Below are 25,869 nucleotides of genomic sequence, written 5' to 3' on the forward strand. Positions count from 1 at the left end.
AAATTTTTTTTAAAACACACACAATTTTTTATTTTGTCTGCCCTGATTTTTTATACTGTAATTGGTGTCTGGTCAGATTATTATAAATCTTAACATATAATTACAGTAAATTCCCCATATTAGATTTATAACTATCATAATCTTAGAACAGAAAAATTCACTTTTTTGTTACCTTAGCCCAGTATTACCCAGTCTATCAAAATTTAGGATGGAGAAAGCATTTCAATCTTTTTCTTCTCATTGAATTTCATTGGAAGTAATCAAAACCCCACAAAAGGTTATGAAGTATACTCTAAATAAGTGGCCTTCCTTTACAGATGCTAAATGATAACTAAAATCTCTGAGTTTTCTGGTTGTAGGACTATATAGCCAAACAGACAGTTAAAAGCTTCCCTGGAACTTTCTTTCCTCTTTCCCTTTTACTAAAAGGAAGGGATACAATGTAAAACTCAGAATTTTATAACTGAGCTCATAACAAACAGAGAAGTTCCAATGATCTAAAAATAAAGAGGGGACTAAACCTCAGGTATGAAAACCTTTGTCACATACGAACATCATTTATGATCTTGGTGCTATAGGAGGCTCGGGTTTAATGCACACAGAGAGAGAGGATCTGAGGTTTGCGGGGAGCACCAGGAGGAAATGACACCCATTCATTAAAGTCAGATGCTTGAAGAATTATACCATTCAAATGGCAAACTAAAAAAGTGGGTGAGAAATATGTAGTTGCAATGGGTTGAATAGTATCCCCTAAATCCAGTGTGTTGGAATCCAAATATCCAGTGACTTAGAATGGGACCTTATGTGGAGACATGAACTGTACAAAAGCAATAAAAGTAAAGTCATACCATGAGTGGGGCCCTAATCTGGTCAGTCGAGTATAAAAAGAAGATGTTTGGACCCAGGCAGATACACAGGCACAATGCCATAGGAACGTGAAGATGGCCTTCTGTAGACCAAGAGAATGGCTCAGCACAGATCCCTCCCTACAGCCTCGGAGGGGACCAACCAGGCTGACCTTCAGTTTGGACTTTCACCACCAGACTGGGAGACAGTACTCTCTCTCCTGTGAGCCACTCGGTCTGTGGTATCTCGTTATAAAGGGTACTTCGTAGCCCTTGTTATCTAATACATCCTGTAAAAGAGAAAAAAAAAAGAAAACCAACTCCTTTGAAGATCTTTAATCATAATCGAGTTTGCCATTCAAGTTTATACTGTCTTTGTGGTCTTGGAATCCCTTATCTTAAATAATAACATAAAATATGGATACAATATTGTGATGCTCCCTAAATGAGGTAGAGGATTATAACACTCAGTAGATTTTCTGATGTTCCACAGATGAAGTCTTAATGAACATAAACTCATAATCCAAAATTTAAAATCCCTGGAGGAAAAAAATCTACCATAAGCAAGAGACAGAAGAAACCACAAGCAGAAGAATTAAATCCCCAAATAATTATTGCAGTCATAGAAAAATAAATGTAAAATTATTAGAGAAATAAAAGCAGGGAATAAAGACAAAAAATATACAAATTCTGAAAATTCATTTTTGAAAGTAAAAGAAACTGGAAATTAAAATAATAAAAAGAAAGCATTGAATTATGTATGTTGCTGCAGATTATGTGAATTTGAGGAAAGAAAGAATTAAAGCAGATATACTGGAATTCACCCCTATGCAATGAAGGGAGATTAAAAGATGACAGTACAATTTAAAAGACAAATTAAAATATGTATAAAAAGGTGAGAAATTCCAATTTACCTGCACTGGCAATCCCAGAGAAGAGAAAATAGAGAATGGGGAAGGTACTATTAAAAAAGCTAACATCTGAGAATTTTCCAAGATTAACATGCATTTTTAGATTTGGAAAGCATATAATCTTGAACATGAGAAATTTTTTTAAATCCCTAGAATAGAGAAATTTCAGAATACTGAAGACAAAGAGTAGCTCATAAAAACAACCAGATCATATACAAATTAAAAAATCAGACATTTTGACCTGGACAAAGTAGATAGAAGGTAGGGAAGATAAAAGACATCCTCAATGTGATGTGAGAAAACAACTGTGAACTTTGAATCCTCTACTGAAATAAGCTGTTACAATATCTGATAGTTAAAAAAAAGTTATCTTCAGATAGAAACCACTGCTAAAATACTATTGTGGGAAGAACTACTAAATTATATATTCAAAATGAGAGAAATCAAAAGCCACACAGATTGTGAAATGCAAGGGAAACAGTAGCAAAGAAATTATTGAACATCTGAATAAATCTAAAATGCATTGACTGTGCAATTCTAGGAAATTAATTACAGTGTCAATTTGGAAGGATATTAAAGTAAAATGAAACTAAAGTACTAGGCCAAAATAGCTTGAAAGATGTAAGGCAAGATGGATGGGAATTAGATATAAAATGTTTTCAGATAATTTTGGGGTTTTGTTGTTTAGGGATATATTAATATTTAAATTTATTAAGTCAACTATGAATGTTAATTTTGATCATTTCATTAACATTTAATAAAGTGATACAAACCCTCTAATAAATATATATATGTATTTTCCCAAATTGATCTTACCTGTGTAACTAACCCCAGGTCGAGAAATAGAATATTCCTGGGACCACAAAGGTCTCCTTCATGATTTCTTATAGTCATTCCTTCCCCAAGGAAAATACTTTTTAGATTTCTAACAGCTGCAGTTTGACTTTCCTAATTTTGTCCTGTATTTGAATGGAATTATATTGTATGCCTTTTTGGCTTACCTTGTTCACAGTTATATTTTGCATTATCAATTAATTGTAGATGAGTTACATCATTGCTGTACAATGCTATTTGGGTCAGGGCATTACAGTTTATCTGTTGCTCTCTTGATGGACATTTGTGCAGTGTCTAGTTGGGGGCCACTGGGAATAACTGGGCCATTTGAATACTGTTGCTGTGAACCAGGTAGGACGTGTTTTATGGTAAGCATGCGGACACATTTTTTTGGATCCATACCTAGGAGTGACATTGCTTTGTAACAGGATAAGTGTATTTTCAGCTTTAGTTGATGCTGACAAGTAGTCTTTAAAAATACCAGTTTGCACTCCTACCAGCACTTTATGGGAGTGTGGTTGCCCAGCAACATCCTCCCCAATGTTTGATATTTTCCAACTCTTTTATTTTCATAAATTGGGCAAATGTATACTGATGTTGCTTGGTGGCTTTAATCTGTATTGATCTGATGACCAATGAAGCTGAGGACTATAAAAATATAGTTATTAGACATTTGGATGATCTTTGGAAAATGCATATTCTAGTCTAGGACTATTTCTTTTCGAGCTGTCTTTCTTATTTCTACTTTTTAAGCAATTCTATATATAACCCGGACCTGGGATAACTTGGTGGATACGTGTATGCAAATACCTTCTCTGTCGGTGATATTGCCTCTTGGGTTAATGGCATGTGAGTTCGTGGCCTCTTAATGCAAATGACACCAAATCTTGGAGTTTAAAAAACAATAATCAATTTAGCCTATCATCAATCTGTGGCTGACTCAGCTGGGTGGTCCGGACTGCAGCAGGCTCACGCGGTCTTGTGCTCACACATGTGTCGGCGGCACGCTTGGGACTCCCTGTGGTTTGTTACCCCGGTTCATCTTCCCATGGCCTCTGGTTCTCCAGCAGACTGGCTTCACCCACTCACTTGGCAGTCGCAGGGTTCCAAATGCGGGAACAAAGGGCAAATCCCCATGTTCAAGGGTGGTTCTTCAGTTTTCTCTTGGTTCACATTTTCTAGAGCCCTGTTTGGCCCAAATGAAGTCATGTGGCCAACCTGGATTCAAGGGGAGGGAAAACAGATTCCACATATTGATGACAGAATGCAATATCACATTGAGCGGGTAAAGATGCAGGGAGAGAAAAAATATATCCCATTTTTACAAGCTACCACTGTCTGCATCTGATCCTAGATATTTACATTCTAACCTCACGTAAAATATGCTCATCCTTATCCATGATCCCAAAATTCTCATCATTATGGCATAAGTTTCAATGTCCAGAATTTCTCAATCTGTATTAAATTTGACTATAGCTCCTCAGATATGACTGCTCTTGATCTAAGAAATATCAACTATTAAAGAGTTATCTGCCTGTGTCATACACACCATGCATATAGTGATAAAGCATCAAGATGACTAAAATAGATACTTCTGTTCCCAAAGGAAAAAAGCAGGAAGCACAGAGCATTCTATGGCTCCACAGGACTTCGCCATCTCTGGGGACAAGAAATAACCCTTGATTAGACCCCTGTTTCTCAGCCTTGGAAGTAGGACCCGGATACAGTGTAAGTATAAGAGCAAAAGTCAATGAAATAAGATAATTTCAACAGAAAATATAAGCAGGCACATGTTGCAGTTAGAATGGCTCTTTCTGCTTGCTTTCAGCCTCTAAAAATGGGAGGGTTTGGAAATCTTTTTGAAATTTGATGAATCTTGGTTCCTTTGGTCCAGGTTGGTGGTCTTTTTGCTTTACAAGTCTTCACAATTATATATCAAGACCTCTGCTTTGTGGAAAATGGAGTAGATACAATATTTGTTTTTCTTCCTTCTAAGTACAATGAAAAACCCTGGATGTTATATTGAAAGCTGGACATACATAAAACATAAGACTCTGAAAGGTAGCAGAGCAAAGTGGCTGTGGATGCTGGGACCTCAAAATACTGGGGGGATGGTTTCTCTGGATTTGCTTTTAGTCCCGTGTAATCTGAACATGGAACTAACAAAGGCAGCAACCCGAAATGTGAGAAGGTTCAGACTTCAAATGCCCCCCAAAAAATTTCTTTCTGTAGCTGGAGAACCAGGAAAGACACAGCCTTGCAAGACAGTAAACTTTTGTCAAATGACCGTGATAGTGAATTCTCCAAAGATAAAACGGTGGCTCTACCTCACCAACTTGAAACAAAGGCCAAGAGCCCCCCACACCTCTGCTCTCTCCAGACAGTACCAGGCTGTGGGGAAAACCCACGCCAAGTGGGTCAGGGAAGGCTGACTAGGGGCTCAGAATTAGCTCAGCTTAGAGCCGGGAGGGGGAGGAAGTGCAGGTGCGCAGGAGGTGGCAGAGGTGATGGAGGAAGTGGTAGAGGAGGTGGAGGAGATTTATTATTATTGTGTTGTTATTATTCAACCTAAATCTTACAATATTCACCTTTTAATAAAGACATAGTCTTCAACCACATTTATTGTGACTATCATTATGCTAGGGTTTTCCTGTTACCTTCTTGTAAGTTTTAGGAGTAGTATGTTCTTTTGTTTTTAAATTTTTAAATGTATTTTTCTTCCATGTGGAATTCTTTGTTCATGTTGTTAGTTTATTTTTGTTTTGAAGATTGCATTTAACATATTATTTTTAATTGACTTCCTGTAAAAGTTTGTCAAGAATAGCTAACCTTGAATTCTCTCATTCCATGGTCACATGGAATTTTATTTATACATATTTATGCACACATACCCATAACCAGACACAAATGTAGAAGGTATGTATGTGTCTTGTGCATCTTTGTGTGCACCTGGCATATATAAGAGGAAATAAGAGTGAAATGTCCTAATATTGGGAAATAGACATTTGAATCAGTCATATTTGCTGATTATAAATGTGGTTGAGAGGATTTGCCATAAAATGTTTCTTTCATGGAGAGAAGACATGAATTTATAGTGCCTTTGAATACCAATAACAATATATCTTGATAAATATGTAGAAGACATGCATGATTGATATCAATGGTTACGAAATATGAATTATCTATATGTAGATTTGGTAAAGAGTAAGAAATCCTGATGTAATTTACTTTCAAAAACAAATTCTTGATAAACATTCTGCATTTATCAATGCATTTTGGTTTATTTTGTTTTTAAGGAGTATATATAGCCAAATCCAATCCTTTTTTAATAGTAATTATATCTAAATTTATTAAGTGTAATTAGCAGATTATAACTCATAAATAAAATCAAGCTATATTTTAAATAAAACTTTAAAAATACACTTTTACAGTGTTTAAATAATGTATCCAATTTAAATGAATAATTTATATTAATATAGAGGATATAGTGCTCTAAATGATAACATAAAGTATATGCTTTACCACAGAGTAAAATTATTAACACTTAAGCACACTTAAGATTATTTTAAAAAATGAAATCTTGAAGAAAACATAACACAGCAAGGTTTCCTAAAGAATATAGGCTATAATAACCTGCTGGTTTCTCCTTGCTAATTCTAAATATTTTAAAAGGTCAATTTTTCATAGTCTCCATGAGATTTCATGCAATCTGCTGCTCCACAGACTTGAAAGTACTTTTTTCTTATTGAGTATGGCTGTATCCACTCTGAGTTGTCCTAAGCTAATTTGTCTTGAATGAAGTTATTGCAAATACTATTGTCCTTCCTCACATCTCTCTGCCTGGCAGAAGAACCCACAATAGTATAGTAAAGGATATACAGAAGTAATGGAAATAGGGTTGCTTCAATAAAAATAATTATAAGCCATCCTTTAAATATGAAATACCAGCTGGAGTTTGGAAACACATCTGAAGTTTTCAAGTAAGGTTCAAAGTCTTCTGTTATATCAAAAACACACACAATAAACACCTTGTTATTTCCTAATTTAAATAAATTTTGATGTATTGACTTTTTACTTAATGAAAGGACTTTTTATTTACTGAAAGGATATAAGAAAAAGGGAGATTTTCACTTTTCATAAGAATTTTCCTGATTATTTGGTTTTAGGGTTTTGTGTTTTGTTGGGATTTTTGGTCAGACCTCTAAAAAGAAAGTGAGAAGTAAACTTTCAGAGCATAATACTACAGTCTCCATTTATTCAGAATATGCAACTCATAAAATAAAAACCTGTGTTTCATTTATCCCAAGTCCTATTGGACTTGAAGAAAATGTGTATTGATTTTAGAGTGAAAATGTTAGTAGAGGCAAAGCAAAATGTTAAGGTTAATGATTATATGATAAATTGGGATAATTTATATAAGTACTAAAATTAAACCAATTAAACCAAAAATTACTTTAAAAAATCACTGTATCTCTAGGTCACACCAGGTTCCCTCAAAGAATGGCAAAATAGGACATTTTACCAAAGTCACGTTTAGATTCATATGCATTCTTGCATTAGAAGTTAAGGCACTGTCTTAAAAATGATGAAAAAAATGTTTGCAGCATTTTCTTTTGTCTCCTTGAGTGCCTCTGCCCTTCATGCCGAGGACTGCTGCATACACACCATCTCTCCCTTTTTTGAAGGTCATTTGCGTCAATTTTGTGGCTTACAGCAAGAGTCGCATTATTACATTACTTGAAAGTGGTTTATTTCCTGTCATATCGCCTTTACTCCCCCTTGAAATCAGAGCTGCAGAAACTGCAGGCTGAGCCCTGGGGAGAAATGGGCAGAGGATGTGGCAAAGAGACATTTATTGGGGGAAAAAACCCCAGATGTCCTTTGTCCTTCAGGAAGACATGCTTATAGTGGGAAGTGTTAAGAACTGTATTCTCACTTCCTTTCAATGGAGGACACAGGCAAGTGATCAGCATCTGCCCTTCCTTTCAGATGCATATTCTGAATAAATGTAGGGTGCAGTGCTAAGCTCTGAAAGCTTACTGGGTTTTCAAGCACTAGGAAGAGGGTGTTGGTCCCCACTCTGCAGTACACCTGTCCCGCATGTGTAGCTGGCCCTGTCCCATCACAGATCAGGCCAGGGCAGATGGGAGCTTCATGGCTGCCCTCAGTCGCTCCGAGGTGCCCCAGAGAGCCCTCTGCTCCTAAGATTTCATCCCAATTCCTCCTTCACAGACAGCTCACAAAGCTTTCAGTATCCTGAGCAACAAAACCTACCTGTGTGTATGTGTGTGTGGGGGTGGGGAGATCATAGTCATGACATGGAGATTAAGAAATGAGTATTAAACTTAATCTACAGCTCAAGGTGATGCTCCACACTTGATTATAACGAGTAGGTGCTAGAAAGGCATTTATCATATTCCCTGACATGGCGTCCCCGACAGGCATAGGTGACAATGAAGAAAACTGTTTTCTCAGCATTACACGACAACTACCTTTCTCCTGATTCTTCTGTGTTCATTCTCCAGCTCCCACTCAGTGACCCAATGAGTCATTCCCCAATATTGTGCCCCTACACTCAATGCCTCTGTAACCCCTTGGACGCTTCTGGCCACCAAACCACTAGAAGCTTTTCTTGAATTTCCTTTTCAATTTTTTTCTTTGTAAAGGCAGCAGGTAACTGTAGCGCACCCACCCTCCCCAAAAAGCTTGCTTTCCCCACCTAGTCCACAATTATTTGGTTCCAGAGTCTTTCCTACAGACTCTGATGAGATTCTCTGAGTTGAATAACCCTCACCAATGCTTAATTATAAAATTACTTTAAAACTTTGTACTCAGTTATACATTTTTCCTCAATTGTTATTTCCTCTCCCAAAGACCATCCAAAGTATGATTTTTTAAGGGCTTCAGATCTTTATAAATGAGTATCCAAAATACTTCTCTATTGCTTAATTCTGTTAGGATTTTTAGCCCCATCCAAATGGTGTCTCCATCGAGAGCAGTGTTTTGTTGTTCTTTTTCAATTGAGGTCGTCACTTGATGAGGAATATGGTGGAAAACAAAATGTGATAATCACCTGGGGGACTTTTGAAATCAAATCTGAAACTCATAAAAGCGAGTTGCAGGCATTTTTGTGACACTCAGCATGAACCTATCTCCTCAGGGTATCTCAAATACTCAAAGTACCAAAGGCTTTATTAGAAGAACAGAGGGAGTTAAGGGATCCTTACAATGAATCCCATTAAATTCACACATACACCACCTGCTAACAGTGTTGTTTAACTATTGAGAACAGTCCTCAAAATGAAGTAGTCCATAATAATTTCTCCTTATCTCTAAAAACCCCACATCCTATACCCCTTCAGAATATGATTTCTGTTGCTAATCAAGAAAATGACCCAATGACCCTTCTAAATGATTCATACATTTATTTCCATGATTGTCTCATGTCATTGCCTACCTACCCTACCATTTATTAATGAATGAAGTCTCCCCACTACCTTGGGCATTTAACTTAACTCCTATTAAACTCAAGAATTTCCCCCCAACATGTCAGACTTGGATGTGCTGAGTACATATAAAACAGGGCTTTCATTTGTTTATGGCTGCTTTTTGCTTTTTATTGTCTGGCTCTAATTAGATATATTGTAGCATATACCCTACAGAGAAGCTGTCTCCTTTACCTCTTTATATTTTAAAAACTTTTCGTTCTCATTTTTATAATTATGTGGCTTAAAATCCCCTGACACCAGAGCTCCAGACTGCAGACTGATTACCCTGACTGGGAAAAGTGAAATCATTTTCCATCTCCTTAGGTGAATATAAATCAAACGGGGCTCTGGTTTTACAGCTCTCTTAACTTTCTTCTTTCTCCCTTTTATACTGCTTGCCTTTTCTTTCCCTTGCTAGGGGTCACCTGCTGAAATCAAATGTTTCATTATTTGGAAATGGAGCCTTTACTTCTCAGATGTTGACACATTTTTTACCCTTTTCATCTACCTGAAATGTTCCCTATTAACTACTTGTTAAGTAACATTGTGATTCTTTAGTTTTCAAACCTGGATGTATATCAGAAACACCTAGGAATCTTAAACATATGAACTCCCAGATAATACCCCCCGATTGGCTTGAGACCTCACAATCTGTAATCTTAGCAAGTTCTGCAAGAGGCAAGGGAAAAAAATATGTTAGTTCCAGGAACTTGAATTTAGGAACTAAAGCTAGAGAAGAAAGTTGGTTTCCAGTGGATTATTTTTTATGGAAATGAACATGTGATAGATGAGATGCTACAGTCAACAATCACTAGTGAAAGCTAGTATATTTAGAAGAGTACCCTTCCCCATTCCCCCAGCCTTTGCTTCCGCAACAACTATCTAGGTGCACAACTTGCACCCTTACACCCTCAGCTCCGCCCCGAGGTGCAAGACCGCTCACTAGGTTGCCGCTGGAGATAGTTACAACATTCCTGGGAACTTTTTCAGCCAAGCTCTGTCCCGGACTTGGAGGGCTGCTCCGGTACTTGGTGACCTCTCTGTTGGATTGCTGCTAGACAGTATTCAGTGCTGACATGGAGATTTTGTGCTGGTTTCCCAATTTTCTGTTCATTCTCCTGAAAACTTACATGCTGATCATGAACACCCCACTATCTGAATTTGATTTGCAAAGCCTGATTTCAAATCCATGTGTTCCTCTTAGAAATATTCTCTTTAACTCTGGACCCACAGCCAAAGTTCCTCAGGTCACGTGTATCTCAACTACCAATACCTCTTCATGGATGACTCTTTGTCTTTCTCATGCCATTTTCCATTTTTTGTCTTTACTTGTAATAATGGCCAGACTGCAGTACCAGTTATTACATTTTTATCCATAAATGGCTTAGAAATTAAAACCCTTACATTCCTGAGTTCCCATGACCATTTTTCATGCTCATTTGAAATGGAGGGTTCCGATTCGGACCCCTGCAGGGCGCACTGCCTGAACGGCCATTAGTTCAGGTAAACCCCTGGGCACTCTACCCTATGGGGGGTAACTTCCGTTGTGAATTACCTTTGCTCAGAATATCCTGTCCTTAACCAGAAAGTGAGGTTGATGCTATTCATTAACTTTTCCTCAGAGTAAACAATGATGCCTCATTGAAACTATGAACACATTAAGAAGAATTTAATGCAATATATATTATTTGCCTTGCATGTGGTCATGGCCTTATCAAGATTATGTCCCTGTGTACTTCAGGTTATGTAGTTCTTCATCTGGATTATGAAATCGAGGAGGGAATGCAAATTCAGTGATCCGATCCATGGTAATACAGATGAATCAGTTACAGACAAAGCATATATGAGAAGAAAGAAAAGTATAATCTGAAGGCATTTAGAGACAGATGTAAATAGCAACTTATTGCCTTCTGAAATTTTTAATATATCTCTTGCTTAGTTGTCATGTGCACATCCTCAGGTTTAATGGGAAAAGTTAGCAACAGACCCATACTGTGGTAATGTAGGGTCTAAGGTGTGTATAGCCTTTTAAGGGGTTGCATGACCACACAGCTAATGACTTCAATATCTTGATTGCAGAGTACTTCACACTTTCTTTCTGGAATTTAAAAGAACCCTGAGTTTAAGCAGTTACATTCCTCAAGAATGTAAAAATGCTTTTCTTAAAAAAGGAACTTAAAAATATTTTTTTGATAAAGTCAGTAAGGCAAATTGGCTTGCTGCTCAGTTACAAAGATTTAATACTTAATGAAATAACAAATGGCAGACAATCGTTGCAAAGGGAAAGTTCATGACTAATAGCATAACGATAATTGATGGCATGGATCTGAGCCTTTGATACTGTCATGGCGAACACCACTCATCCTAGAATTTTTATAAAATATATTTTCTATCCAGGTTCTTTGTTGTTTTCAACAGCTGACAGAGACTGAACAATTCAACAGAACTTGTATGGGACTAAGACACCTTTAAATCCATGGCTCAGAGATACAGTAAAATGTGGAACAAGGATATTTGTCATATTCGCCAAGCAAAAGTTTCTTATATGAATATAGGTAGACTTTGAGTGATAATGTCACTATTCACCAACCACACTGTATTTATACTAAATAATGATGTTAAGGCAGTAGGATGGTGCTCGTTATGCACATCTCTTTCCAAATCCCCGTTTAGTGGTTTGAAATCATTTGCCATGCAGTTTATACCATGGAAACAGATCACATCTGTACATAGGAAAAAATTTTTGAGACTCAATTATTAAATGTTTATCATGACACTATAAGATGAGTAAGACAAAAAATAATTTTGCCAGGGGAAGCCCTTTCTTTCTGTACCCAAGAAACTGGAAAAAGTGTGGATCAGATAGTTACATGTTCTGCTGAACTGCAAAAGCTAAATCACATCCTAAAGGCAGTACACTGATTAGGAAAACCAAGGATCCTGGATATGAGAATCAAAATTAAAAATAAATACCAGGTGTTCAAGAGAAATTCAAAATCCTAAGCCAGCCTCCAAAGGAACTCCAGGGACTCTAGAGACCCTAGAGATATATTTATTGTGATGAAAAGGCTGTATTATATCAACGATTGAAAAGCAATGACTCTTAGCTGGTTTTATCAATTATTTTTCATGAGGTCATGGAATGAAAAAGTGGTGCAATTCCGACTGAAGAGCAAAGCTGGATACAATTTCTTGCATCAGTAAATCACAACAAAGTTCCTCAAAATGAAATTGGCAGGCAGACCATTTTGAAGATTCATGTAATTGCCAAGGAAGCTCAAAACCAGGAATGTAAGAAACAAGCTATTTTAACAATTAAAGTCTCGTTTGAGGCCAAGTGCTTGGCCTAATATGAAGTAGAATTTGAAGAAAGTGAAGGACTAAATCTAAACATAGCAATTCAAATCTCTCTCAAAAGTAATTAATTAGAAATGTTTTATTGAAATAGGGTCTTTCCGGTTATTTAGCTCATGCAACACCTAGGAGACTTATTCTTTGTATAAGTATTTAGGACATTAGTCTCCAGGTCTCTTTTAAAAATCCCTCTTTTTTATCTATTGCCCAACTTCAATAATTACATTTTAATTATTCCTTTATAAGTAATTAATAAAGTAAATATATATTAAACACTGTTCTTAAGAAAAAAAATGAACGAATGAGCCTAATAATAGTGAGACTGATGACAAAAAGCATTCAGGGAGCACTCTCTGTGCAATCCGGTTCTGTGGGTACACCCCAGCGTTAAAAACCCTGAAGGTCCATTTGGATCTTCCCAAGATTCATTGCCGTTAAAGCCAGCGATTCCTTTTCTGCATCTAACTCTGAGTGATAAAGGGATGGATCATCTGTTACTCTTCCAGCATCTTGTCGGCTCTCTGGATGCCGAATACAGTTTTTCAGGAGACCTCAGTATTCCCAGGGTACGTGTGCCTCCACTTCCTACACTTAGGAGTCTGGGTGGCTACAAAATCACTGATATCATCGCTACTACGACCCCCAGCATCACTCAGCCAACGAGAATCTCCCGAGAGCCTGCTTCGTGCGCAGCCCTGTGAAAACGGCTTTAATAGCAAACCAATAAAGAGTGCTATTATATTCTTTGGAGGAGAGTGATCAACACGGCAAAGAACACTGGAGTGTAATGGGATTGGCATTTTGGAGTAAGAGAATTTTTCGTTGTTTGATCAGGTCCCGACAAGGAAGGTGGCTATTCAAACTCCCCAGTTAATAAAACCGAACTTGTTGCTCAGCACTAAAGAATTAAATTATATAATGCATTCAGTGTATAAAGTGGTGCCTGACATATTTTAGGTGCATACTATGATCAGATGAGAATCATCATTGATGTAGCTACCTGATGTAAAGGTCACTGAGGAGTAAGAAACGTGGCTCCTGCATCTGAACAGACCACTTACAGGTTTTCTTACTGTAATGTTAGGGAGCCTCTAAGAACTGAGGATAACCTACCTCTTCCCCATTAAGGCTCAGTGGATGCCTTGAGAGCAATTGTATTGCTTATGTTCTCTTCCTAAATGCACATGAGGTCAGGGAAAACAAAATGAAACAAAACAAGTAAAGTCTTTAGAGGCATAAAGTTTTTATGCAAAACTGAAGATAGCCCATTTTAACTGTGATTGAAGCAATTTCAAATGTATCCCCTTCTATCCCAACTGCTATAATGGTTTGTTTGCCCAACAAATGGAATTATCATCCCTCTCACAGTCAGTAATACCAAGTTCATTGCCAGAGCCTTAGAGCCATAACCAAGCAAGTGTGAGAAAAAGTAATCTGAGAGAATAAGATTACACCACCTAGCTCCAGGACCATGGTAAGTAAATAGAACTAGAAATTTTTATTTACCAAGCATCTACCTTTCACTCCAAAATACTTCTCTGTTTTGTAATAAAATGTAAAGAAATGAGCCATTCTGCACCATTCCAAGGTAAAATAAGCATGCAAACAAAGAGAGAAAACAGAAACCTTTCTGAAATGTACAAATCATTTTTGTGCCGTGTTTAGGAAAGATGGAGAAATTTTGTGAATGCTGCTTAGAAAAATATTTATCCATTTGAATGGGCCTGTTTTTAATTCAATGATTTTTTTTCATTTTGACAAAGGCAATTGCCATAAAGCAAATGTTTTTAAAAAAAACAACACATTATAGTTACAATTAGATATTTGTCTCTTTTACTGAAAATGTCAGCTGTTAACAAAGCAGTTGTATGTTTAATTTTGCTCATTTTTAAATATAGTTTTAAAAAACAGGGGTCGGTAAGAACACTAAAATAGTAAAGCTTGGGAAGAAATAAATGGCAATTTTAACTCTAACAACAAACCCCCAATAAGTCAGTATTCACATACAGTTTCTTTTTCACCGATATTATCATTATATTTTTGTCTTCCTCTTTTTATATACACAGATTTTAAAAGTAGTTTTCCATGTTGAGAATATCTAGGTAATATAATTCCTCATTATTTAACCATGGATTTTCCCATAACAAGGGAATTTTATTCCTAGATGCCCCTGAACACTATTCTGAAAAGCTTTGAGCTTGTTTGTTGAGAATATGCCTGGACTCTAACAGATCAAACTTAAAATTATTATGGAAATGCCCACCTTTGTTTTTTAAGGTTCCCATTTTCCAACTAGACTAATACCAAGAGTGACATGAACATGGCTTTCTGATCGGTTGACTTAGTATTCATGAAGAAAACCGATTACATGGTTTGGACAGCCCTAAGCCCTTGAAAAGTGAGATGGGGATTTTTTAACAGCATGCAACCAGGTTTGAATGGATGCCTCCCTTCAGTGTGTCTACTGCAGAAATAGACACATCACTATGCAGACAGCTTTCAACACCTCTCTGCTCTACAGGTTTCCTCTGCTATCCAAAACTAGAATGTTCTGACGAAACCTATCGTAAGCCTAAATGGCATAAAATAAAGAAGCAAATACCATGTCAAAAAAGCAAAAATCCTCTTCGAATTTCTCTTGGCTGGTGAAAACGCGTATAATGGAGGTCTTTTGTAAAAGCAAAGTGATGTAAAGCGAACTGTTGGATAGCGGGGCAAAGCTGTCTTCTGGGTGAGGGTTGGCAAGTCTGGTTCTCATCACAGCTCATCAGCTAATTGTATGGCTGGGAGCAAAACAGCCTCCGCATGCTGAGGTTTTCATTGGTAGAACAAGCTGAAAATGGTGTCTCAAGTCACTTCTAGTTCGGAAACATTTTGAGACTTTTAACTGGAAAGGTTGAATATCAGAAATTCCTTTTTCCAACTCTTCCACACTTTCTCCTCTTCAAGACTTTGTGTTGAACTGAATTGGATAAAGAAAACCATGAAGGATTCACGTCAGAGGGACACAATGGCTTCCTGCTTTGCTTAGATGTTGTTGCATGGCAATAAGAGAAGGTACAAATACCATCTCAGGGTTTCTAATCACCTACTGTTAGAAATCAGTTTCTTGATCTCTCTTATTGGCTCCATAAGCAGCTGCCCGGATCAGAGTCTGATGCAAAAACCGGCCACAGTGTCACATTCAGAGGCACACACAAATATTAGAAGATATAAAAACATTGGAACAATCAATGAATATGTACAGAGCATATTGTATTTCCTTTATAAATTCAGTATGATTAATTCAGTTCAAAGACTTAGGAAAACAAGAAAGATTTAGACCTGGCCCAAAAATATGTAACTTTACAATAAGTCTCTGAATTCAAGATGAAACTTTCATGTAGTTATTTGCATTTTATTACAATCAAACAAAGCCAAATTCTTTGCAGTTTCCGATTTTGTCTAAACTTTAAAGACAAAACAAGGAAGGGAGAACAGGCTAGCCTGTTTTGCTTGCAGACAGGGTGGAGGATGGAAAGTCTGAGGTGACGGCAGGGCAGGTAGAAAATAAACAAGGTTGGACACTGTAAGGGAGTGGAAGAAAATGGATGCACGAAGAAACGCGGGAGAGGTAAGAGGGTGACAAGCAGTGAATCTTAGAAAAATCACAAAAATTGCTGAAGGCAAAGCAACTTATCTGTGAGATATGAGCTACTTACTCCTAAGAATCTGTTATTCAACTTATTTCCTTTTATTTTGAAGTGAATTTTCCTGCAGGATCAATTCATTATATATTCTATCTTCTCAATTTTTAATCTAGTTATCTAGTAATTCTAATTACAATGATGCCTTCTGCCTCTTCCCACCCCTCCAATATCCAGAGAATAAATGTATTATATTCTTAACCAAATGCTCTTCCGTTATTGTACTGATTAACCTAAGTACAAATTTAGAACATATATTATGGCTCCAACTTTGCAGTATAGAAAAATGAAAATGTGAAACTCAGTAGGCACAACCATATTTGAGGGAGTTATTTAAGATTATATAAAGAACATCTATAGGATTGTCAATCAAGGCAGCAAAGTTAATAGTAAGAATCTTCCGATTAACTGTTCACACTTTTCTGTGATTTTGTGCAAACATCTTATTAAGGAATAATGAAATGAAATACCTGCATTCATTACCTGTCCCTGATTCATCAGTCTAACTGAGGGGCTGTCAAACTCAGACTCTGGGCTCAGTTTCTCTCCTGCCATCTGTTTTTGATATAAAGTTTTATTGGAACATGGCCAGGCTCATCTGTTTGCTCATTGTCTGTAGGTCCTTGTACATCAATTCAGCAGAGTTCAGTACTGAGACTACTTTCACAGCCCACAAAGCCTATCTGATCTTTTTCAGAAAAAGTTTGCTAACCTCTGACAGCCAGCAACTGACAGAAGGGTCCCACCTGTCCTTAGGTAAATCTTTATGACGGCCAACAAGAGATGGACAGAGCAAATGGGCTGGTAGTTGCTGAGCCAAAAGGATCAGAATACACAGACCTTCCCTGATGTCTCCTCCATAACAGTGTTGAATTACTCATCCACTATTCTACGTTCTTAAATATGTTTGATTTTCAAACCTACATTATTCTAGTCTTTGTATTGTACAACTTTTTATGATCTCTATTTTTTCAAAATAATTAATAGTATTAGACCATACTAGTGTAAAATACACAAATATACAAGTATGTTTTGCAGCAAGCATATATCAATATATTTCTAGTTTATTTACTAAAATCATATTAAGTGATATTAGTTGTTTACATATCTTATGTATCTGGAATTTTTAAGACAAGGATCGGTGACCTCATATTTTGGATCTAATTCTTGTAGTACTGTTTTTTAATTCTTATGGCACATTCGCAAAACCGACTGTTGGAGCTCTGAGTATTCATGGACTTCAAAAGTTTGAAAGCTTTGTAGAGCTCAAAACAGAAATGAGTGGAGATTTGAGAGGAAAATAAGAATAGCAACTGCATGGATTTGAAATAGACACAAACAGATATGTACATATTTTCTAAAGGAAATTAAAAAGCTCTGTGGTAATGACTACTAAAGAGCATATGTGACATTGTGTCTGAATTTCATTTCCTTCCAATGAACAATGATAGTTTCTTTCACCCAAATAAGCTTAAGATTAACCTGTCTGCTCAAAAACATCTCAGTGTCCTCAAAAAATGTTGAAGTGCCTTGATTATCTTGGTTTTCCACACATCCCACCTAGCCCATTCCCTCCAGTTTCTTGGAAGAGTTGATGAAAATTAGGTGTGTAACTTGAATTTTTTTCTATGACATGTATATCCAGATATAACATAATGACCCCTAAACTTTTGAAAGAAAGATGTTTGATGGAAACACTTCGTGGCCTGTCCATCACTGCAAGGCAGCCCTTGTTGTTTATTTTTGTTTGCTCATTACCAAGAGGCATTTCAAAATGTGTGGAGTGTTCTGGGTTCCTACAGTGCCTGGGGGTGATGTCCCAGGCCAGGGGCCGAAGTGACCCATGACTTGAAACAAAGGAAAAGACTGACATACTTAGATAAAAAAACTGGCTTGCCCAGGATGCCAGAAGCTCCCTTGTGGAGACAGTTTTAGTAGAATTCAGCTTCCTGGCTCAGGATTCCTCACTGGTAAGATGGGGAAGAGCAGAGCATGGAAACTCTAGAACCATCTTGAGGATTCAGCGAAACAATTCATGCAACATGCATAGAACAGTGTTCGGCCAGGGATAAGCAATGTATACGTTAGTCATTACTTTAAAGAATTTGTTTCTTCCTGCTCCAGGTCTTGAAACTTGGAATCAATTCCTAATTTTTATTTTTGTAAAGCAGCAACTTACTTCATAGGTTCCTGTAGGCTTACATATCACTATTAATATAAGGCACCTAAATCTCAATAGATCACAGATATTCCTATTGTCACTAGACACCACTGTTCTTACATTCCAGTTCTAGATCTTTCTAAGTGCCTTTGATTTCTGAAAAAATTACAGCTTTCTGGTTTTAACATTTCTGACTTCTGAGCTGTTATTACTATGAGTATGTTCTCTTCAGTTCAGATTGGTATTGAATTTATTTCTCTAAAGGAAAAAACAACAACAAGAAATACATAAGGATAATAATTTTCTTTTTCTCTAAATAAATATTGGGACTTTCTGCTCTGGTTGAAATGTAATCATATTAAGGAAGTAAAAATTCTACTTTGTTTCAATAACCAGCATGTTGGTAGTATATTTTATCTCCAGAACACATAAGTATGCTACCCATCTCTCCAGACTGAAAAAGAGAAACACATACTACAAGCAGAAATATTGGTATAAAATGTCAAATTGATAGAGTATTTATTCAGTTCCGGAAACAAATGGGTTACGACAACCTTCAGTCTTGGAAATGTAGCATTAATGGAAAATGCAGGGAAATTGGAGGAAATGAGGATATGCATTCTAGCAAAGGACAAGTGTTAATTTTAACTGTTACCATTACCAGGTGGAAACAGCAGAAAGTCTAAAAGGCGCTTGCAGTTCTGCCAATTTGAATTTTTTCTTTCATTATGTATTCATTTTACATAAAAGATATTTTCTGAGAGGACGTGTAAAACAAAAGAATATAAATGAATATATTTTGTGCATTTTTATAAAACACTTTATAATTTGCCAAAGCAGCAGTTCATTCTTTATGAAAGTATTGCAAATATACTAAACTATTAATAACAAACATTTTTATTTAGCTTAAGTTCATCATTTTCTATCTAGAAAATACCATATTGAAAATTAAAGATTTAACGTTGAAACACATCATTTGAATGCAACTAGGGCTACATAGTTTGAAAAATAACAATAACAATGCATAATACTAAAATATAGTTCCTCAAGTGAAATAGGAGAAAAAATATTTTATATAATGTATGAAAAACAATATTTACTTAATAAAATCCCAGAATAGGATAGGTGCAAAAATGGTAAAATAGGCCATTGGAAAGAAAAAGGTTTGAATATAGAAACTAAGCTGATTACAGAAATACTAGCATTATATGGATTTTTTTGATACATTGGCATATAAAACTGCATGTGTATATGTGAACTAGATCACTGATTTACGGTTTTTTATAATGAGTTGAGACTAAAAATCACATTTCCCCACATTTCCTCAATTCTTCTCATATCCTTTCTGCTCCATCTTTTCCATGATTTAGATCATACAAGCCATATCCCATTGTTTTGAATGAGAGAAATTAAAAGGGAATAATAAACACTTCGGTCTCAATAAATATCACTAAAACACATGTGACCACTTCTCTAACCATCCACAATGAAACTCAGCTTCAGATGAAGCACTTACAATAATTACCCATTAATCTAATACTAAATGAATTTAGTAGCTATTCTGCTTATAAAATAATGGCTTCCAGAGGAGTTTTGGGAAAATGTTACCCAATCTCTTCTGTAATGTACATTGTTTTTATTTAAAAGAACACAAAAGTAAATATGACAATACCTCGACTAGTATAAATTCTGAGAATTCGATTTGCTTTAGCTACTCTTTCCACTTGTCGGCATCTTCAAAAATGCTCAGTATAACATGGAATGTTTGCAATAGTTATAACTGTATAACAAATTCTTCCTTAACACATACAGTTTCACTTTTTAAATACAAGGTAATCATTTAAAATACATGTTATTTCCATTTTGGGTGCTTTTAAAATAAACATGTATTTTGTTTCCTAGTCATTTCTATACATTAGAAATATAATTATCAAAATTTTAAACAGAATGTATTTTAAATTTAATTCTGTAAAAATATACATATAGTTGGCAGATCATTTCTATCAAAACACTGCAGGTATAGAAATATTATTTTCCTACTTTTATCATTTCAACCCTAGCAGTCCTGGCCCCTTGTGTTTGCATGCAGTTCTTCCCTCTAATCTGCAAGACTTCCCGATTCAGAAGAGAGCCAGACTAATGACACTACCAGACGCGTTGTGTCTGGAAAGCACTGATAATGCGCCACGTGCATTAATGACATCTGCATGCCTAAACACCCTGAGACGTCAATGGATCTTGGAACCATAAAGCTATAGCCAGCGATTTCCTTTTTTCCAGCAGTGTGGAATGTGTTTCTTTGTCGTGCTTGCCTTCTAGTGGCTTCTGAAATCAATACGCATGGAAAAGCAGATCATTTTTAATAGGGTCACTTTATTAGCTTAAGAGCTAAAATGTTATCCTAACCGAATACTGATTTGTTCTCAAACATATAAATATAAATAGCTTCCTCTAGAGGGTCATTTCGATCAATATTGAGTTTGCCATAGGCTCTTTCGGTAGAGATAATGGAGTAATGGTGAAGGGTGTGATGAGCCGAGAATTTTAACTGAGTTAATGTTAGCTAGTTTTCCAGAACCTGGAGAAAAACAGAAAATGACCTAAAGAAGGCAGGACAAAGGGAAGTTTAATTCCACAAACTGCCATCATTTATCAAATATTTTTTAGCAAGACTTAGATAAGCTCCCAGATATAATTTAGGTTTTAGAAGTGTTCAACCTGCTTTATTTTACAATCTTTGTGTACCTTTCCAAATGACTTCTTTGGTAATATAACCTTCTCATCTATAATTCACTGTATATTTCAGACCAAGTGTTGAGTAATTCTGTAATTTAGAGAAAAGGGCTGATTTTTTACTTTGGGCAGGTCCTTCACTATCTAATAATAATGGTGGATGTTTATAGAGTGTTTCTTATCAGCCCATATTTGCTCCACAGTTTAACACATTATAAATACACTGCCTCCCCTACCCCAGTTTTTTTTTTTTTTTAGCAGATTAGGCGATTGTAATATATGGCAAAGCGCACAGCTCTTCATGCAGTATGAGTTAGAACTCAAGTCTATGTCTAAACACTATGATCTTGAATATTGCTTCACACCACTTCTATGGCTGCTTCATTAATTCCCATATCCCAGAACAGTATTTCCCACAACTAGACAATTATCTCTTGTCCCTCTCTTTATACTCTTACTTCTGAAAGACTCTGTCCATGCCATTGTTTTCAATTTCCACCTAGAGCCTTTGACACCCTTATCTTTCATTCTAATCTGGGTGTCTTGCTTCAGGTCTACTCTTAGATTCATGTCTCCAAATCATCCCATCACTTGGATAACCGGCCGTTGTCTCTGAGTCAGCATGTTTCAGATCCAACACATTTTCTTCCTTCTCAGTACTATTTTTTTTCTATTCATTTTTTAAATCTTTGTCAAAGCTACACTGTTTCAAAAAATCTCTGTATTACTTCAGGATGGGTTAAGGTGGCAAGAAATATGAAAAATGAATACTGAGTCTGTTGCATGACTCTTGCAATGATTAGGTTCATAGCATGTGACAGACAAAATTCCTGCTTTCATGGAGCCTACTATACTGTAATTGGAGAAATGGATTTTAAACATGTAAATTCACTTATAGCTGCATAATTAAAACTTAGAACAATTGCTAGGAATCAAAATTTACATTTATATTAAATAGCACAATAAAGGGATCTTCAAATAAAAATTGTGCAATAAGGCAAAAAATCTTAAAGAGGGTTTAGTATGGGAGGTATCATACAATACCTCTGGCTAAAATTCAATGAATTCAGTGGGAGACAGTGTGTGTGTGTGTGTGTGTGTGTGTGTGTGTGCGCGTGTGTGTGTGGGTGTGCATGTGTTTAGTTGGATAAGATGGAGAGAGTTCTGAAGAATGATCTCTTGGTATTTTCCTTGTACAGTTAACTTCATGGATGGTGATGCCTTTCATGGAGCACTGAATAGGATAAGGCTTTAGAGTGAAATTGTGATATCAAGCAACAAGAATTCTGTCTTTCTGGAAATGATGTTTTTCACATATATTCCTACTGTTGAAATTCTTATCCAGGGTCTAAATCTCATGTATCGTCTCTTGTCTAAATGACTAAACTGACATAACAAACTCATCTTTAATTTAAATTTTTCCTCCTCTGCCACTTCTGCATCCCTATCCGTACAATTGGATAGGTTTGACCCACAGAACCTATAATTTTCTTAGAGGAAGAGATGTTTGATTTCAATGTCCTTGACCAGTTGCTCCTGCGTGAATTATGTCCTTGGGACCTTAGGTCCGCCTTCTCCCCCGGGTCATGAGGTTGTGATCACACTATTTTTCACTCTCTAACATGCACTAATCTTATTCCCATCCCCAGGAGCTGACCCAGGCTTTTAATTCTATGGAAGAACTATATCCCCACCACGTTCCTCTTCTTTCCTTAGGAAAGGCATGTTCACCCTTCAGGTTTCACTTTTTAAACATTTGGCACACTGTTTCCCGTTGCCCAGTCCAAATAGTGCCCCTTTATTATACTGTGAGTTGTCTTGGGTAGGAATCATTATTATAATTTATAATAATGCATTTACTTGTGTACTTGTAAATTTATAGTATATTCCCCCTAACAAGAGTATAAGTGAGCACCGTAAGAAAAGGACTTCTTTCTACTTGTGTTATCAGTGTCCAGCACATACCAGGTACTCAATAAAAATGAAGAAGCTTGAGAAAGCCACGTTTTATGGTCCCTTCATGTATATTTGATCATTCAGTTTTCTACAAATTTAATTGTATGAATCTTTTTGTCAGAAATATCCTTCCTTATCCTTTTATCCATTCTATATTCTGCTCATTCTTTAAAATTCACACCGAGTTTTGATGCCTCATAATATCTCACAAGATGTCTCAAATACATTTGCTTCCTACCAGTTTCTGTGGCATTTCATACAACGAAATAGTTATCCGTCTGTGCTTCTTTAATAGTTTCCTTGCCAGAACTGTGAACGTGTGGTTGATATTCTTTGCATTCCACTTTTGTGTATCTTTCAATACCTGCAGAACTACTTGGGATAAATGCTGCTTCATGATAATTTTTATTTTAGCTCTTAAAAGTTCCACTTTACCAGCTATGACATTCAAGTGAGGGTCTGAATAAAGAGTAGAAATCAGCAGGCCCAATGGTTGTATTGATTAAGGTTTTAATGAGAAAATGTACATACTCAACAGAATAATTGAGGAAAGTGTAATGAAAGGACAAATTGAAAGTGAAATTAGCAAAGGGTGATGAAAGATACCCTGTGGCCAGCCTGAGAGCAAAGGAGAGGAATAGTTTTTAAAATCTGGAGTGCGCGCTTCCACTTTACCCCTAGCTCAGCAATCAGGAGACCAAGGGTGCAAAGATACATTCTCCCTCTCATTTCATCTCCAGTCTCCAACTGGTGTTTCTCATAGGCTGAACTCCAACTAAAACAGAGAGTGCTGTCCATTATTGCCAACTGCCCAGGGAATGAAGCAAACTAGAGACGATCTTCTGGCACAGGGGGATATCCAGGACACTTGCATTTTAGTTTGCTATCAGTATACTTGCAGTAGTAACACAGAGGCCCTGGTATACATTGACTCAAGCAAGGTGAAACTTTGTTTCTCTCCTTAATAAGTCTCCAAGCATCAATGGGTCAGCACGGGTAGGGCCTTTCTGCCCTTCTAATCACAAAGTTTCCACCTCTGGGTCCAAAGTGGCTGCTCCAGATCCCGCCATCAGTCTTTATCCTAGGCAGTGGGAATGAGGAAATGGCGAGCAAGCACATTGCTTTTGAGCTTGATGTGCAAGAGGCATCTGTTACATCTCATTGTCCAGTACAAAGTCATCTGCCACAATGAAGGCCCAAATAATTCTTGGAGTATTACTATTAAAGGAAGAAGGGAGAACTAATGCTGATGGAAACTATCAAGGGTGCTCCTGGCAGAGGGTTGGGTATGAAGGAACTAAGACAGAAAGAATCTTGTTTGAACACATTTATGCCTGAAGAGAATAATGATTAACAGTATTTGTAAATAAGCATCCACATAATCCTTTAGTGAATTTGCACTCCCTATCCTATATTATGCACAATAATTCTCCTAAGTGGCTTGATTTGAACAGTCAGCTTTGCTGCATGGCTAATAAAATGTGTGTACTAAATGCATATATTCAGCTTATTGCTTCAATCAAATAAAACTCAGGGCAAATTTAATTGGATGTATTTCTAATGGCATGCACAATTGTCTTTTGCTATATGCTAATAATGTAGATATAAGTGAAATGCCATTCCCAGATAATACTGATTATACTCATTTAACTGGAAACCAACTCACATATTTAATTCTTTGATATCTCTAATGGACATTTTCACTAAGACAGTTCCCTCTCCTCAACCTCCTTGTGAGGCAGGGCAGATGCTGACACCAACAGCAGAAATTTTATCATCTTTTGGGGTAGATATACTACCCCATTTTACTCTGAGTTCATTTCATATTATGGTTCTCTCCTGTTGTACCTGTCACATCTCTAAGAGATCATTGCATGTCCCTCCCTTTTATTAAGGTAAAGAGCCACGTTACCATGGAGAAAGGGTGCAGATTTAGAAAGAGGCAATGAATGGCTAAGAGATCAGTTCTCCTGCCCTGCTCCCCCATCTCACCCTTCCTTCATTTCCAAGCTCCAATAGCCTAGTCATTTTCCCTCTTACAGGATACCCGCCTTAGGCACAAGATAATCACAGGACCCTTTCTCAAAATTGCCTGCGCTAATTGCACTTGGCTTGAAATGTCAAATGATAGACTAAGTCATTCCCTAATTAGAGATAAAACCCACAATATGCAAATTTGTGAAAAAGGTAATATGCTATAAAATAGGAGCTTAATTTACTATGCATTTGACAAAATCAGATGCCTTCCTGCAAATGGAAAGGCATTCGGAAGCAATAAATCACTGGTGCCTGAAGGTGAGGAGATTTTGCCTTTGAGGAATAAATGGAGCAAGAAGAGACCTAAGTCTGAATCGCCTGTTTTATAGCGGGTTCCTAAACTGTTTCTGTTTGTCCTTTTATGGACATAGGTGCCTAGTGTTATATACACAAAATCATTTTACTCTTTTTATATTTTTGGCCACATAAAATTGTAGATATTGTGTTTGAAGTTTGTGAGTTCTAAAGTTTGAACTTTGTGAGTTCTAAATCATTGAAATCCAGATGATATTGTGTCAAGTTGATCCATCAACAACCAGTAAGTGCCAGGCGCTGTGCATTTCTGAGCTTGACCTCAGACCCCTTGTATGTGGTCATTGATTTTGTTCACAACTGCAATTGCTACACTTCAGTTTTCTAGGTAATCATAAGTGGTCATCCTATTTTAGTATTTATATGGATGTGTTAGGAAAATGTGGTTGGTTGCTGAGCCAAGTGGTGTATCCTATGTTGGCATTAACCATCTTGAACAATTTTCCGATTGCCCCTAGAATTAATTAGTATCTCATTTTTCTTCTTGTCCTTTCCTGTGTTCCTTTCAATATGCCATTTCCCCCACGTACCTGACAGAGCCACAAGAATCTA

General features: G+C 36.7%; 1 long non-coding RNA gene across 1 annotated transcript in view; it reads left to right on the plus strand.

Annotated features, from left to right (window-relative positions):
* Positions 1-4,942, plus strand: part of LOC140843557 (uncharacterized) — a 28,427-nt gene extending 23,485 nt beyond the window's left edge. Inside the window, exons 2-3 of the long non-coding RNA XR_012121409.1 lie at positions 4,197-4,318; positions 4,485-4,942. This is a non-coding gene — a long non-coding RNA (uncharacterized lncRNA). The remainder of the gene's footprint in view (positions 1-4,196; positions 4,319-4,484) is intronic.
* Positions 4,943-25,869: the final 20,927 nt, after the last annotated feature.

This window comes from Manis javanica, chromosome 9 (assembly GCF_040802235.1).
Source record: "Manis javanica isolate MJ-LG chromosome 9, MJ_LKY, whole genome shotgun sequence".
NCBI lineage: Eukaryota > Metazoa > Chordata > Mammalia > Pholidota > Manidae > Manis > Manis javanica.